The sequence below is a fragment of the Mandrillus leucophaeus genome, unplaced genomic scaffold (assembly GCF_000951045.1).
Source record: "Mandrillus leucophaeus isolate KB7577 unplaced genomic scaffold, Mleu.le_1.0 Scaffold303, whole genome shotgun sequence".
Taxonomy (NCBI): Eukaryota; Metazoa; Chordata; class Mammalia; order Primates; family Cercopithecidae; genus Mandrillus; species Mandrillus leucophaeus.
The window spans coordinates 941,283-959,838 of NW_012103177.1; positions in this window are offsets into that span (position 1 = coordinate 941,283).

Sequence of the window (18,556 nt, forward strand, 5' to 3'; positions counted from 1 at the left end):
ATTCCAAATGGGAGAAATTGGCCAAAACAAAGTGGCTACATGGCCCATGCAAGTCTGAAATCCAGTGGGGCAGTCTAATCTTAAAGCTCCAAAATTATCTCCTTTCACTCCATATCTCACATACAGGTCACACTGATGCAAGAGGTGGGTTCCCATGGTCTTGGGCAGCTATGCTCTTGTGTCTTTGCAGGGTACTGCCTCCCTCTCAGCTGCTTTCATGGGCTGGTGTTGAGTGTATGTGGCTTTTCCAGGTGCACAGTGCAAGCTGTAGGTAGATCTACCATTCTGGTAGTGGCCCTCTTCTCACAGTTCCACTAGGCAGCACCCCAGTAAGGACTCTGTGTGGGGGTTCTGATCTCACATTTCCCTTCTGCACTGCCCTGGCAGAAGTTATCCATGAGATCCCCGCCCATGCAGGAAACTTCTGCCTGGACATCCAGGCATTTCCATACATCCTCTGAAATCTAGGTGGAGGTTTCCCAAATTCAGTTCTTGACTTCTGTATACCTTCAGGCTCAACACCACATGGAAGCTGCCAAGGCTTGGGGCTTGAATCCTCACAGCCTAAGCTGTATCTTGGTCCCCTTTAGTCACAGCTGGAACAGCTTGGATGCAGGACACCAAGTCCCCCAACTGCACACAGCACAGGGACATTGGGCCCTTCACATGAAACCATATTTTTCTTCTAGCTTCTAGGCCTCTAAGCCTGTATTGGGAGATGCTGCCATGAAAACCTCTGACATGCCCTGGAGATATTTTCCCTGTGGTCTTGGGGATCAACATTTGGCTCCTCATTACTTGTGCAAATTGTTGCAGCTGGCTTGAATGGGATTTTCTTTTCCATTGATTTGTCAGGCTATAAATTTTCTGAACTTTTATGCCATTTCTCCTTTAAAACAGAATGTCTTTAACAGCACCCATGTCACATCTTGAATCCTTTGCCACTTAAAAATTTCTTCCACCAGATACCCTAAGTTGTCTCTCTCAAGTCCAAAGATCCACAAATCTCTAGGGCAGGGGCTAAATGCTGCCAGTCTCTTTAATAAAACATAACAAGAGTTACCTTTGCTCCAGTTCCCAACAAGTTGCACATTTCCATCTGAAACCACGTCAGCCTGGACTTTATTGTCCATATCGCTATCAGAATTTTGAGCAAAGCCATTCAACAAGTCTCTACGGAAGTTTCAAACTTTCCTACATTTTCCTGTCTTCTTCTGAGCCCTCCAAACTGTTCTAACATTTGCCTGTTTCCCAGTTCCAAAGTTACTTCCACAATTTTGGGTATCTACAGCAGAGTCCCACTCTATTGTACCAATTTATTATATTAGTCCATTTTCACACTGCTGATAAAAACATATCTGAGACTGGGCAATTTACAAAAGAAAGACATAATGGACTTATAGTTCCACATGACTGGGGAGGCATCACAATCATGGCAGAAGGCAGTGAGGAGCAAATCCCATCTTACGTAGATGGCAGTAGGCAAAAAGAACTTGTACAGGGAAACTCCCATTTCTAAAACCATCAGATCTCATGAACTCATTCAGTATCATGAGAACGGCACAGGAAAGACCCACCCTTCATAACAATTACTTCCCACAGCGTTCCTCCCATGACACATGGGCATTGTGGGAGTTACAATTCAAGATGATATTTGGGTGGGGACACAGCCAAACCATATCAGGGAGAGACTCACTTCATGGTCTGATGTCCCAGCAGGAAGCATCTCGCTGTGCTCATGAAAAGAAATCCAGATGTACAGAATGTCAAACCAATCATCCCTCTTTTCTGTACTCGAAACAGCCCTGTGTTTGAGCTTCTTTCCTATGGTATTATTCAGGAAGAGTGAGGCCCCAGGCTCAGCTTAACTCTGGCCAACCTTCCTGCAATACAGGGGTCCTGCTCAGTGTGTGAGGTCCACTGGGCGAAGCGCCCACATCCCTGTCTACTGTGTCAATGCCCATTTTACACATTTTGACCCCAGTGCTTGGCCAGGCCTAGAAAACCCTGGGAGGAGTGTAGAGGCTTTGCTATGTAAATAGGTTTGAGAGCAGTGGAAGATGCAGGGGACGGCTATTTTAATATATTCTCTGAAAAAGGAAATCAATATACTTCCTGTGTTTTTTTTCCTTGCCACTGCTTTTTGATTAGTATGCAAGAGGCCAATTATTCCTTCTTAAAACACCAATTTTTAATTGATAGGTTTTACCTCATATTTTTAGATGTGGACATTCGATTTAACTATATAGTTTGGCCTTGATGGTTCTTCCTGTTCCAGCATTCCCTACTTACTTCACAGAGGTGGAAGAGATGGTCATACTTCAGTGAAGGATCCTTCATCAACTTCAAGTGAGTGTTTGAGAAGCTGACATTTGAGAAGCCATGCTGTGTTTCCATGGAAACTATCTGCAGTTATAAGAACAACTCTTAGTGCCAGATTTTAATCTCAAATGCACAAAGCACAGAACTACACTTTCCAAAAGGGGGGAAGAGAAATGGGGTAATGGGAAAAATGCTAATTTGAAGCCATAGAATAATTGTTTTCTGCAAGTTTAAAGCCTAGTTCTAAAGTTATGTGTATTTGTTTTATGTAAATAGTTTACAAATAATGTGTGCAAGTTTGATTTTATCAGAGGTCTAGGCATATTGAAAGTGAAATGTGGCCAGCTGCAGTGGCTCACGCCTGTAATCCCAGCACTTTGGGAGGCCGATGGGGTGCATCACCTGAGGTCAGGAGTTCACAACCAGCCTGGCTAACATGATGAAACCCTGTCTCTACTAAAAATACAAAAAATTAGCTGGGTGAGGTGGCACGTGCCTGTAGTTCCAGCTACTTTGGAGGCTGAGGCAGGAGAATCACTTGAACCCGGGAGGCAGAGGTTACAGTGTCCCGAGATGGTGCCACTGCCCTCAAGCGTGGGCAACAGAGCGAGACTTTGACTCAAAAAAATAAAATTGAAATGTTTTTAATAAGAGACTCGCATCTTCAGAGGGAACTCAAGAAAGCCATTTAAACATAAGAGCACTACAAAGGACAATGTTGTGTTTATATTATTCACTGTGGAGTTGTGAAAGCGTGGCATAGACTCATCTTTGTGGAAGTATAACACCATTTCTAGGCACTGAGTGACAAACTGGCTGTGTGTTAAAACCTTATGAGGATAGCAGGTATGTGAGAAGTATGTTAAACAAATGAAGGCTCAGAAAAAGGGAGTAGGATTCTTTTGTAACATATAAATAATGAAAAAAACAATTGATGAAACAGAAAACATTTGTGATATACTCAGAAACATTCTTGGGTAAATTGGCACATTTAAAGAGAAAGTTAGAAGGAGGTAGGACCAAAAAAGATGTTCTTTAAAAAGTGTTAAAAAATCATTTGAATGTGTTTTTATCACCAGGAAAAGATCACAGCTAATTAGAGGATTACTGATTAAGTGAGAAATTTTACAAAATTTCCTAATGAATTATTTTACCTCAGGGAAAGGCGTAGCACACAAAAGGATCAACTGACAAGAAATTTTTTCTTTTCCTTCCAATCTCAGTATTCTTTATATTTTAATTTTTCTCAGTAAATACTTTTTTTTTTTAATTTCCAACCTTTTGGTTAAGAGGGTACATGTGCAGATTTATTACATGGATGGACTTTGTGTTGTGGGGGTTCAGTTTACAGATTATTTTGTCACCCAAGTAGCAAACATAGTACCCCTTAGGTAGTTTTTCCATCCTTCCCTCCTTCCACCCTGTACCCTCAAGTAGACCTCAGTGTCTGTTGTTCCCTTCTTTGTCTCCATGTGAACTCAATATTTTTCTCCCACTTACAAGTGAGAACATGTGGTATTTGGTTTTCTGTTACTACATTAGTTTGCTTAGGATAATGGTCTCCAAGTCCATCCATGTTGCTGCAAAGGACATGATCTAATTTTTGTTATAGCTACATAGTATTCCATGGTATATATAAACCATATTTTCTTCATCCAGTCCACTGCTGATGGGCATCTAGGTTGATTTCATGTCTTTCATATTGTGAATGCACATACACAAGCATATGTCTTTATGGTAGAATGATTTATATTCCTTGGGGTATATACTCAGTAATGGGATTGCTGAGTCAAATGATAGTTCTAAGTTTTTTGAGAAATCTCCAGACTGTTTTCTACAGTGGCTGAATTAATTTATATTCCCTGTAGCAGTGTATAAGTGTTCCCTTTTCTCTTCAAGCTCACCAGCAGCTGTTATTTTTTGACTTTTTAACAATAGCTCTTCTGATACTGAAATGGTATCCCATTGTGGTGTGGAATTGCAGTTATCTAATGATTAGTGATGTTGAGCATTTTTTCATATGTTTGATGGATATATGTATGTCTTCTTTTGAAAAGTGTCTATTAATATCTTTTGCCTATTTTTACTGATTTTTCTTTTTTGCATGTTCAGTTGTTTATGTTAATTATAGATTCTGGATATTAGACCTTTGTCAGATGCATAGTTTGGAAATATTATCTCCCCTTCCGCAGGTTGTATATTTACTCTGTTGATAGTTTGTGTGTGTGTGTGTGTGTGTGTGTGTGTGTGTGTGTGTGGGTATGTGTGCTGGGCAGAGCTCTTTAGTTGGTACCAATTGTCAATTTTTTGTTTTTCTTGCAATTGCTGTTTGAGTCCGTTTCTATATCCAGAATGGTGTTTCCTACCTTGTCTTCCAAAGTTTTTATAGTTTTAGGTTTTCATGTAAGTGTTTAATCCATCTTGAGTTGATTTTTGTACATGGTGAAAGGAAAAAGTCTAGTTTTACTTTTCTTCATGTAGCTAGCCAGTTATCCCAGCACCATTTACAGAATAGGGAGCCCTTTCTCTATTACTTGCTATGATTAACTTTGTTGAAGATCAGGTGTTTGTAGTTGTGTGACTTTATTTCTGCATTCTCTAACATGTTCAATTGGCCTATGTCTATTTTTGTACCAGTACCAGGATGTTTTAGTTTCCACAGCCTTGTAGTATAGTTTGAAGTTGTGTAGTGTGATTTTTCCTACTTTGTTAATTTTTGCTTTGGCTACTTGGGGCTCTTTTTTGGTTCTGTATATATTTTAGAATAGTTTTTTCTAATTCTGTGGAAAATGTCTTTGGGTAGTTTGATAGAAATAGAGTAAATTGCTTTTTAACAGTATTGATCCTTCCCATCCATGAGCATGGAGTGTTTCTCCATTTGTTTATGTCATCTCCAACTTCATTCAGCAGTGTTTGGTAATTCTGTTTGTACAGATCTTTCACCTCCCTGGTTAGCCATATCCCTAGGTATTCTATTTTTTTTGTGGCCATTGTGAATGGGACTGAATATTTTATTTGGTTCCCAGCTTGGATACTATTAGTTTATAAAAATGCTATTGATTTCTGTGCATTGATTTTGTATCCGAAAACTTTGCTGAAGTTGTTTATCTAATATAGGAGCCTTTGGTGAGAGACTATGGGGTTTTCTAGGTACAGAAAACTGATGAGAATTTTTTAACAACCTTGCTATACACTGCTTTGACAGTTTGCTAAGTTATAAGAGGGATTATTTTAAGTGACTCATGTTGGCCAGGGACAAGAAGAATGGAGACAAAGCCTCCTACCTTCCAGAAGAAAGAAAGAATAAAAAATAACTATCAACAAAGTAATAGGATCATTAAAATCATATAAACAGCTATAAATAAATCGTGACACTCAAGTAATGGATCTATTGCACAGCATCAAATTCTTCATCAAGCTATAAAAATTTTACAGGAAACCTATTTTTTCTGTAATTCACCAAATGATGGTAATTTGGTATTTCCATTTTTACGATTTGTATCTATGCTCGTGCTTCTCCCATCCGCATGAAGTTGTCTGCATTGCATTACATCAGTGAGTAAACAAAGGACCCAGCAGGACATGGAGCTAACATTTCACAAGAGGTGGCAAGCTCTGAAAACATAGCTATATAACATTGTCTTTGGGGGAAAAGACCCTCAAAGAAAAGTGAAGCAATGAAGTAAATAGAGAAAAACTGGACTGCTACTTTAAGTTCTATATTTGGGGGAAAAACTTTAAGACTTTTGGGCAGAGACCTAAATGGAATAAGGGAGCAGAGAGCCTTGTGATTATTTTGGGGAGCAATCATTCCGGGAAGGGGAAAAAGCAAGGAGAAAGGAAGCAGGAACCTGAAAATCACACCTGCATGGGAATGTTCTAAGGATAGCAAAGAGGTCTGTTTGGCTGCGGTTGAGTGAGGAAGGGGAAAATGAAGGAAAAATGGTCAGGACAGAAGCATAATGCCATTTCTAGGCAATACATGACAAACTGACTATGTATTAAAAACTTATTTGGACTTTATCAGCTACTGTAAATACTTAGAATATTATTCCTAGCATTGAGGGAAGTCATTGGATGGTTTCGAGAAATGAATTACTATGATGAAACTTAAGATTTGAGAAAGAATTACACAGCTACTAACATAAAGGTTCGCATTTACAACATATTCTAAAAGTAGAACTGGAAGATTCTGAACAAAGGAATGGATATGAGCTGTGAAATAAAAAGAGGAATCAAGATTGATTCCAAGGATTTTGGCATGAGGAACAGAAAGTATGCTGATGCCACTTCTTGGGAAAGCAAATGTTTATGGGATGGGAAAAATTATGAGTTCAATTTTCAAAAGTTAAATTTGAGTTGTATATTAAAACTTCAACTGCAGATTTGATGTATGAGCCTGGAGATCAGAAGAAAAGTCAGCGCTACAGATACAGTTTTGGATGTTATATGCATATCTATGATTGTTAAACCCATGGAATTAGAAAAGACTATCTAGGAAAGGAATGTGGATAGGGAAGAGAAGATGTGCAAGAACAGAGTTCTGAAGCATTGCAAGCTTCAGTGGTAAAGAAAGGCAGGAGGGGCCAGGCATGGTGGAGACTCACTTCTGTAATCCCAGCACTTTGGGAAGCTAAGACAGTAGGATCACTTGAGCCCAGGAGTGTGGGTGATGTCACCAAAACTAAGGGAAGAAAGTGCTTCAAGGAGAAGGAAGGGATCAATTGTGTCCCAGCTGTGAGCTTCAATAAGATGTAAACTACGGACTACCTTTTGAATTTGTCAATTTGGAAGTCATCAGGGACGTTAATAAGAGCCTTTTTTAGTGGAGTGGTAGGAAAATAAAATTAATTGGATCCAAAAGAGACTGGCAGGAGAAGTAGGTAAGAGTGTAAAGCCATTATTCTGAGAAAGTTGCTATAAAAAGAGCAGATGGCTGTATCTGGCAGGGCATGGGGGCAAAAAATTTTTGTTGTTTAATGACGGCACTATTACACATTCTTCTACACGAATGGGAAATATCCCATAGGGAAAAAATGTGATGATGAGGATGATGGTGAGAGAAAAAATAGTTCTGGAATCAAAGCCTTTAAGAAGCAGTGAGAGAATGGGATCAAACATACAATTCAAATCACAGTCTTAGGAATATGGAAAGTTCATACACTATAAGAGAGAAATGGTTGAATAGTAAAGAAAAATATACATAGGATTTTGTAATACTTGCTGATGGGAAGCTGTAGAAATACTCTTCTGATGACCTCTATTTCCTGAGTAAATTCCAGAGGGCATTGATAGAGTTTCAGGGATTCAGGAGTATATGAATTGCATATTGCTCAGTATTAATAGTATCATAAACTCAGCAGCTTAAGAACAACATACATTTTTATCTCCCAGTCTCTGTGGTTCAGAAGCCCAGTTGTGGCTTATCTAATCCTCCTCAAGATAGTAATCAAGATTTTAGCCACCAGAAATACCTTTTGACCCAGCAATCCCATTACTGGGTGTATACCCAAAAGACTAGAAATCATTCTACTATAAAGGCACATGTACACATATGTTTATTGTAGCACTATTTACGATAGCAAAGACATGGAACCAACCCAAGTGCCCATCAATGGTAGACTGGATAGAGAAAAAGTGGTAATATACACCATAAAATACTATGCAACCATAAAAAGGAATGAGATCCTGTAATCCCAGCACTTTGGGAGGCCGAGGCGGGCGGATCACGAGGTCAGGAGATTGAGACTATCCTGGCTAACGTGGTGAAACCCCATCTCTACTAAAAATATAAAAAATTAGCCGGGCGTGGTGGCAGGAGCCTGTAGTCACAGCTACTTGGGAGGCTGAGGCAGGAGAATGGCATGAACCCAGGAGACGGAGCTTGCAGTGAGCAGAGATCCCGCCACTGCACTCCAGCCAGCCTGGGCAACAGAACGAGACTCTGTCTCCAAAAAAAAAAAGAAAAGAAAAGAAAAGAAAAGGAATGAGATCATGAGATCATGTCCTTCTCAGGGATATGGATGAAACTAGAAGCCATCATCCTCAGCAAACTAACACAGGAACAGAAAACCAAACACCACATGTTCTCACTCATAAGTGGGAGTTGAACATTGAGAACACGTGGACACAGAGAGGGGAACAACACACACCAGGGCCTGTTGGGGGTAGAGGGGTGAGGGGAGGGAACTTAGGGGACGGGTCAATAAGTGCAGCAAACCACCATGGCACATGTGTACCTATGTAACAAACCTGCATGTTCTACATATGTAGAACATATGTATCCCGTTATTTTTCTTTTTAGAAGAAATAAAGAAAAAAAAAACCCTGATGATCTATCTAATTCAGACTTACAATAATTCAGCTCCTCCCTTCCATTGAATTATAGGTTTACATTTACTTTTATTAATGATAAACTTTGCCTTCAATATATATATTGTATTTGGACATATAGGCCAATGATAATATGAAACATTTTGGCAAGCAAGATATTAACAAATATGATATATTTCATCATTAAATTTTTTTTCAATTAAAAAAAGATTTCAGCCAAAGCTATCTTCTCAAGACTTGACTGGGGAAGGATTCATTTCTAAGCTCATTTGGTTGTTGGCATGATGCAGATCCATGTAGATTGATACATTGAGGGCCTTAGTTTCCTGCTGGCTGTTGACTGGTCACCCTCCATTCTTTGCCATGTAGGCCTCCTCAGTAAGGCTTCATCAAAACCAACAAGGAGGAGGGTCTTCTAGCAAAATGGACATTACAATCTTATGTATCATAATCACAGATGTGATATGCCATCACCTTTGCAGTATTGTGTTTTGTTGTTAGAAGTAATTCAAAGGACACACCCACTCTTGAAAGGAAAAAAAAATACACAAAAACTTCAGTACCAGGAGGTTAGGATAATTGGGGGTCATTTAAATGATAAAGGATTGTTCAATGCCATTTGGAGACAAGTTGAGGAAGGATATGCAGGTTTGGACTTCCTGTCAAGGACTAAGATAAACAGGGTTATAGGACACAATGGTATTAGTCCTGATGGTATCTTATAGAGAGATAAATTATTAACTCTAATTGTATATCCTTCTAAGAAATAGGTTGGGGTAACTGGAGAATGAGCGCCATGGTCATAGTGAGAGTAGGACAAGCTCTGTTGTCCTCCCTTCAATCTAATAGAGAGCCGTGCAGGAGCTAGGGATGGTGATTTTTCCAGCAGCAGTGAGTTTTGTATGTTACTATAGCAAAATAGTTTATAGTTAAGCACACATGCTCTAAAATTGGACAGATTTAGGTTTAAACAGCCTTGATCCTTTCACTTGTTAGTTCAGCCACTTTAGGCAGGTTACCATGCATCATTTATTTCAACTATTAGCACATCACTCCATCAGGTAAGTGCTACTATTATTTTCATTTTATAGGTGAGGAAAATAAAAATGAAGCTGAGGATAGTTCCCTTGGCATAGAAGATGCTTTGAAGGCTAAAGAGATAACAAAATTAAAGCATAGTTGGTAGGAACTCAAAAATATTAGTCAAGAATTTCATCTTCATCTATGATAAATCAGTAATGAACATGCTGTAACCAAAATATATGTAGGTAGTGATGTAATATCAAGCTATTATCTTATTCAGAGTTTGTAATTTGTGAAAAAGTGTGATAGACCATAAAACTAAAGTTTACTTTCAAAATCAATAAAGTTAAGGCATATTATAAAATGTAAAATTAGTTTGTTGTTTCGTTTTATAAATTGAATAAAAGATTTTTCAAAGCATGGCATCCTGCATTTCATCTCAGTTTTTCTGCCTATAACGAATCTGGTCTGAAGAAATGCCATTTGGAACACTAGACTGATTTTTAAAAAAGAAACAAAGAAATTAGGAAAGAAATAAGGGAGGGAGGAAGGGAAGAAGTAGGAAGTAGGTGGAAAAGACAGAAAGCAATGAAGGAGTAAAGAGAAAGAAGGGAAAAATGAAAGAAGAAGAGAAAGAACTCCTAGATTTTTAAAATTTGAAAATGAAGTGTTTTTTAACTTATTCCCAAAGTGCTTAGGTTTTAGTGAAGTACCACTAATAAATTGTCAGCTCACTCAAAGCTAGTTAGATAACATTGGTTTTTTAATTCATAGTTTAAAAGGTTTTATTTCTTGAGCACAGTAATTAAGATGGCATGATGCTTCTAAATGGTGAATAAAAACACATTTCTCTAGAGTTCATGGAAATATGTGCACAATAACAGAGAAATATCTCAGCTTATGAATACTTGGATTAGTGCCTACAAATGTTAAACTTTGAAAAAAGACTAAAATGTTGCAGGGCATCATTAAAGAAAAACAATATTTTCTCTGCTTTTCCTTAATAATATATGCTGCCATAATGCTGAGCAATAAAAGAACAGTTGTCAATTAATGAAAGACACTTAATTAAAGGAAAAGTTTGGGGTATTTCATTAAACACGCCCCCATGATTCAAGTATCTCCTACCAGGTCCCTTCCATGACACATGGGGACTACATGAGCTACAATTCAAGATGAGATTTGAAAGGTGGGGACACAGCCAAGACATAAGAGTTACTATTTGAATAAAATGAATGACTTATTTTGTAAGAGGAATATGTACAGGACAAAAAGTGAAACAAGCTAGAGCAGATAGAAAAAACTCTATCAACTGGTATTAGATGTTATTAAATTTTGTGAGCAAATAAAAGAAACCTGAGGGTCTCTCAAAATTGACAAGTTTTATAGAAGTATTCATGCATCTTTGAAAATATTTGTCACTTTTCCTTAAGGAACTTAGCATATTATTTTGTTAAAATAAGACAGGGTATGGTGGCTCATGCCTGTAATCCAAGCACTTTGGAGGCCAGGGCAGGAGGATCTCTTGAGCCTAGGAGTTTGAGAATAGCTAAGGCAATATAGTAAGACACCCATCTTCAAAAAAAGAAATTTAAAAAAAGTAGCAAGGTGTGATGGCATATGCCTAATCCCAGCTATTTGGTAGGTTGAGTCTGAAAGATCACACGTGAGCCCCAGAGTTCAAGGCTGTGCTGAGCCATGATCACACTACTGCACTAAAGCCTGGGCAACAGAGTGAGGACCTGTCTCAAAACAAACAAACAAACAAACAAACAAAAAACTCAAAAATAAACAAATAAAAAACATTACCCTAAAGTTTCTCAAAATATTTCTTCTTTGCTTCACTAAGTTGCACTCCTAGAAAAAATACCCACTAACCCATCCAAGCAAGTGTTGTCACCTTTACCTGGTTAAACATGTCAGCCACACTAGAGGAAATGCTTGATTCTCATAGGCATTTGTATACAGTTGTTCATGCTCCTCAATAACTGCTCTAATCAGGGAGTAGAAGCACACATGTAGTAGAAAACTGATCAATATAATAAGAGTAAATTTTCTCCTGTCAACTATGCAACATATCTGTTTTCCCCTTTGGTCTTCAGTATATTCTTCACCTTAATTAAACCAAAGTTAGACGGTTTTAGACAGCTCAAATTATTCCTCTTGTTAGATATTCCAATTCGTAATAAGGATTTTGTGTACCAGTTTAATGAGTTATAAGAACAAAATAGCAAACATTTGAAAAATTACATATTATAAAATTTGTTTTCTTGAAAATAGCATCCTATGGAGCTCAGTGGATAAGAACTTAATTCTCAGGTATCAATTTGGGTAAGTTTACTTAACTGCTTTCTCCCTCAGTTAGTAAACTGGTGAGAATAATAAGATCTAATCTATGATGTATGCAACATACTTGAAACAGTGCCTGGCACACAGTAAGAACTCAATAATTTAATAAGGTTTTTCCTGTGCTTGTCCATATGTTCTTATTGAGACTTTAAAACTTAGGGGTGACTCCTCTGTGAGTATTTCTTTGGCATTTCAAAAAGTATTGACTCTTCCTTATGCGTCCACCATATCTACCTCTATTTGAGATTTATAACACTATATAAGATTTTATTAATAAGGACTCTTCCAGTCCCGTAACATAAAATCAACTTAAATTAGCTTCATCAAAAAAGAAAAGTTTATTTGCTAAGGGAATGGAGAGGCTAAAGGCAGACATGATCCAAGGTAGAATTTGAGGGTTAAAAATATGTCATCAAGCTGTCTTTTTGCCCACCTCTTGCTTTTGCTTTCCTCTGTGTTGGCTTTGTTCATAGAAGCTTTCCATGTGGGACAAAAGCTATCTGTTAAGTGCTACAAGCCTATGTTATTAAAGCTCACTGGAGCTTGGTTCACATGCCTAGCTCTGGACCTGTCACTGTAGGAAAGGGAGTAGATCACTTTGCCAGTTAATATCATATGTCCAACTTAAAGGTCCAGGGATGAATGACCTCACTGAGACTACACAGAGTAGAGAAGGGTGGTTCCTCAAATTTAAAGGTGAGATTTTTTATCAGAAAGTGTTAACACACACACACACACACACACACACACACACACTTGGCAGAACAAACAATGAAAAAACAAAAACCAGGTATCTTCTGAGAAAATTATTATTTTGCTTCAAAACTCTGAACCCCTTGGGAATGGAGAATTATGTTCATTTTATTTCCTCATCATAGAAAAGTAAGCACACTGTGTATGTTTATTAAATAGGAGTAAGGGGTATGATCTTTAATAAAATAGAGTGTAAAAGAAGGCCTTGCTGGGAAGATGGTATTTGAGTAAGATCTGAAGAAAGTGGGGTTGAGCATGGCATATTTGTTGAATCTAAGAAACTAACATTGGTTACCTCATACTTTCTTCAGATTTCAGCAGTTCTTCCCTAATGTCCTTTTACTGTTCCAGGATCCAATTTCAGATACTATATTTCATTTATTCGTCATATCTCCTTAATCTCCTCTGGTCTATGACAGTTTCTCTATCTTTCTTTGTTTCGTAATCCTGTGTTTTGTGTATTACTGGTCAATATTTTGCGGAATGACTCTCAATTTGAGTTTGTCAGATGTTTTTTGCACATGTCTAGACTGGGGTTATTTTATTTGAAAGAATACCAGAGGAAGCATGGTTTTTGAATTTGGAAGAAAACAGATCCTATTTGTGAACTATTTACAAAAGAAGAGAAGGGGTAAATTAATAACGGGGAAGTGAGAAAGGACCACGGTCATAGAGATGCCTTTGAGCAGACATGAGGAAATAGGATTTAGAACCCCAAAGAGGGATTGGTGTTGATGAAGAAAAGGACAGTTTATTCACAGTGAAAAGAAGGGCTGGCAGAGCAAATAACACACATATGCAAGAGGGTACTTGGTGGTAGAGGCATATAGAGATTTTCTTTTGATTGCGTATTAAATTTATAAGGCTGTGTAACAAATTATTGCAAATTTAGTAGCTTGAAACAATGTATTTTATTATTTTATTATGTTAGTTTCCATGAGTCAGTATATCAGGAATGGCTTCACTAGGTCCCCTGTTCAGGGTCTCACACAGCTACAATTAAAGTGTCAACCAGCATTGAGGACTCATGTAAGCTCAGGGTACTCTTCCAAGCTGACTTTTTTTTTTTTTTTTTGGCAGAATTTCTTTTCTTGAAGTTGTAGACTCATGGTGGCTTACTTTTTCAAGGCCAACAGGAGAGCGTCTCTTATTTCTTCTGTCTCTAACATCTAGATCTGTTTTAAAGGGCTCACCTGCTTAGGTCACTCCACCCAGCATTATTTACCTGTTGATTGACTTAAACTGATTAAAGATCTCGATTGCATCCTTGAAAGCCTCCATTTCTGCTATATTCTGTTACACGTAAATTACAGATTCGGTTCACACTCAAAAGAAGGGAATTGTATAAAGGATGGCTCATTAGTTGTCATCTTCAATTGCTTGTATGTTCTCAGTTAAATAGAAAGCAAAATTATCAATTCTAAGTGAGGAAGAGGAGAAAGTAGTGACAGTTTGAGGAAATAGGAAAATGAATGAAATATATGAGTCTGTCTTTTGACTCTAAAGAATATCTTCAAAATTTGCAGGGCTTCTCCATGTGATTTCCTAGGATAACTGCTTATCCAACCCAATTCTCATACTTAGGTCAGTTACTAAATATTCTGGGTAGTGTTTGTAGGACTTTGTCATAAACAAAAATAATTGGTTCTGCTCTCCTTTTAAAGAATTGTTTGTATATTAGGAACCATGATTAATGAAGAAATGATGTTAATATTCAACATATGGTTTTCTAAATTGTTATACTGACTGAAAAGCATGTCAATATTTACTCTTTAATAATTTCTAGTGCATGGTCTGTTTTAATAGCTGTGCTAATTTTAGCAAAACATTTAGTGGAAAGAGCACAGGGATTATGCAAATAGGTTGGAAGCTGTGAGTATCTCAAACATTATACTCTTAAAGTAAATGACTGATTGAAAGTTGGTTTAAATGGGCCACTTCCAGAATTTCTGCCACCAATATTTTATATCAACACAGAAGCCTTATTTATGTAAGCAATTATTATTTTGTTTATTGTTTTTGATTGTTCTTCTAATACGTTTTTGAAATCGACTTTGTATAAACAGCTCATTTATTTAAAAAAACTCCAGAAATATAACTACAATTTTATTATTAATATTTTATTTAAAGAAGGTAAAGGGAAATTATATATGCCAGTATAGTATTATTTGGCTATAACCATCAAATCATGGAACACATGTACAATCTTCTTGCTGAAGAAAATAGAATAAGAGCTAATAAGAAATATTCATGAACAGAAACTTCTGTATAGCACATTTTTTTGTATATGCAAAGTTTCGTGTGAATCATTTTTTTTCAATTCAACATGCACTAAATTTGCACCTACTTTTGTCAAACACTGGACTATAAAGGCAGCAGAGAGACAGAGGTTGGAGTCTCCTGTCTGCAGCTCTCCTGGGCTGATTCTGTAAGCTGGCATCGCTATAGTTCTTGGGTCTTAGGTGAGACCCTACTCCCAGGGCTCCACTAAGCACTGCCATTCTCTCTCTCTCGTCCTCTTCCCAGTAGGAATAATCTAGTGGGAGTGGCACTGCCACTCTCTGTGGTGGCACAGGGAAACCCCATGCTTCTGCTTAGCAGTGCTGTGGTAGAGGTTCTCTGTGATGGTTTAGTTCCGCTCCTGTGACAAGTCTCTGCCTGGGCCCTCAGGCTGTCCAAGACATCCTTTGAAATCTAGGTAGAGGAAGCCATGCCCCCACCACTTACATTCTGCACATCTGCCATGGTTTATGACTTGTACCCTCTGAAGTGGCAGGTCGAGCTACAACTGGGACCACTTGAGCCATGGCTAGACAGCTGATGAAAATTGCACTTAAATATGGGGAGCAGAGATCCAAGATCGGAATACCATACACAGGGTAATTTATAAAGAGAAGAAGTTTATTTGTCTCAAGGCTCTGGAAGTTGGGATTTCCAAGATTGAGGAACCACACTGGTGAGGGCCTTCAGGCTGCCTCATCCATAGTCAAAGGCAGAAAGGCAAGAGACAGCAGAGCAAAGAAGGGACAGAAAGAGAAAGGCCAAACTGACATTTATAATAAATCCACTCTTGCAGCAACAAACCCACTCCCATGATAATGGCTTTAATCTATTTGAGAAAGCAGAGCCCTCCTGACCTATTCACCTCTTAAAGCTTTCACTTCTCAACACTTTTGTATTAGGGATTAAGTTTCCAACACATGAGCATTGGGACATATATTCAAACCACGGCACTGTTTTCTCTTTTCTCTCTAAAACATTTTATGTTCTTAAATGAAATCAAGGTGTGCTTGAGTAGAGCCAAAGGTGCTTGAGTAGAAACAAAGATACTCTGGTATGAAGTTTATCCCAACAGAATATAGTAAATGCTGGAATAGAGTTGTACTCTAAGCACCTAATGTCGGTGAGAGTAGGAGGAGGGTTGGGTGTAGGGAAATATTTCTGGATGAGTTGACCTTATAGTAGAAGGATAGTTTGTTCAGATTCATCTCTTTTCAGATGTGAGACATTGGCAAGTTACAACACATAGTTTCCTTAACCATAAAATAAACAAAACTTAGAATGTTGAATGAATATTACATTAAATAACAATAATATTACATTTAATTACATTAAATAAATATTACAACACCTAATACAGTGTTTGACATACATTAGGTACTTATTAGAAATGTTTATTTCTTTTCCTCCTCTAACACTCTTGTCCTGTTTCCAGTAGAAGTAAACTAGTAAGGAACAATGGAAAAGACATAACACACACAAAAGTGATCTTCATGAGGTTACGAAATAACAAGCTGTGTTGGTTATTGAGTCAAAGCAAAATATGAATGTAACAGAAACCAGGAGACAAGACTGCAGTTGTGGACATAGAATAGTAATGGGACATTTTATATACCTCTTGAAGAAGTTTGTGCTTCATTCTGCAGGCAATGTGAAATCACTGAAAGATTTGAAGCAAGAGAATTACATAGACTCTTATTCAGGATATTAATTTAAATTAAGCAATGCCATAGATATAAACAAATTAGTTACGATATAATAGCCCAGGTGGACGACAATCATGTTCTGGACTTCGTCAGAGATAGTGCAGATGGAGAGTAGGGTAAACACTTAAGAAATATTTTTGAGGAAAAAGGAAGTCATATTTAGTGCTATATGGAATTTAGGGAATGACAAAGTACGATAAGGCAAAGAATGACCCCAGGTTTCTCGTTATGTGACATGAATGAGAATGTCATCAATTGATACAGGGAAAAGAGAAGCAGGAAGGAAGAGAAGAAATTATACTCTAGTGGGAGTAAAATTGTTGGTCATGGTAAAGATATGCTTAATTTTAAAAGAAACCACCAAGTAGTTTTTGAAAGTGAGTGAAATGTTACTTGAAAGGCAAATAAAGTAACAAAATACAGAGTGGATAACAAATGTGAATTTAAGGTTTATAATTTTATAGAATTTACTTTTCCCCCCAGTTTTATAGCTGTTTTAGAGAAATGCAAACTTTTTTTTCCAGTTTTCATGACATTGATATGATTAACATAAAAATGTTAATATTAAATACAATCTCAGCAGGCATCCGGTCCAATGACTTCATTTTAAAGATATGGAAACAGGGCAGATCAGTCATTAGTAAATATCTTTGCTTATTTGATTTATGAGAAAGGCATAACTAATTAAACTTAAGGAATCAATAAATATAAATCTACATGACCAAAAATGAAGTGCTTTAACAGTTAAAAACTGTCAGCACCATGAAAGCAGGAAACTAGTCTTATTCATGCGTATAACTCCCTTAACTACTACATTCTTTGGCAGAAATCCAAGAAATATTTCATTAATGAATACTCAAAAAAAAATGCTTGAAGGTACGTGGACATCTTACACACACACACACACACACACACACACACTCCTTTTCCAAAATATTACTTTTAGTGAACTGTGCTTTGGTGTGATATCATAATCACATACTATACCGATATTTATAGGATAGACTGTCATGAAGTTTGTCTTTGTCCTATTTTAGGGAATGTGCTGATCAAGATAATGTACATTATATTACAGTATCTTCTTTATGAGAATCCTCAGAAGAATTCTCCTTTAATACTAAGGCAGTTATACTTTTCTTGAGAAATTTATTTGTTTCTTATACTATGAACATTGTATACTGTGTAGATGACTATATGTCCTTTTTCATATTGGCTATTCAAAGTCTTAAATTAGTGACCACTAGTATAGCAATGTATGTTATAATTTTGTTTTCATTTAATACTGTCCTCAGTGTGGACTTAATAGGTATGTTCCTATTCTTGCTCTACCTTTGACTGAAACTGTATTGTCATATGCTATTCAGTCTAATAAATCACATCCTTTCTGAAACAAAGCAAATAATAAAGAAAGGCAGGCAAGGTGGGAATGAGAAAGAAAGGTCGAGTGGTGGGCAGGCAGGCAAAAGCCAAATTAGAAGGAATAATAGAGATTAGCTAAAAGATATTCATCTAGCTCACTTCTTTAGATGCTTTAATCTGTGATTTTGCATCAGATAACAGCTGAAGGAAACTATCCCAAAAACAGAGCCCCCATGGATTCACTTTCACTGACTTTTTTATTGTTATATGCTTAGAATTCATTCAAGTCACCATACAATGACTCGTCATATGAAATTCCCTTCTCAATGTTACAAAATGTTGAGGCCATTTTTCATAAATTACATAGTTTTATATTCTTTGTATCACAGATCACAAATTAGTGACTCATTAGTGATCCATTAGCCAGATTC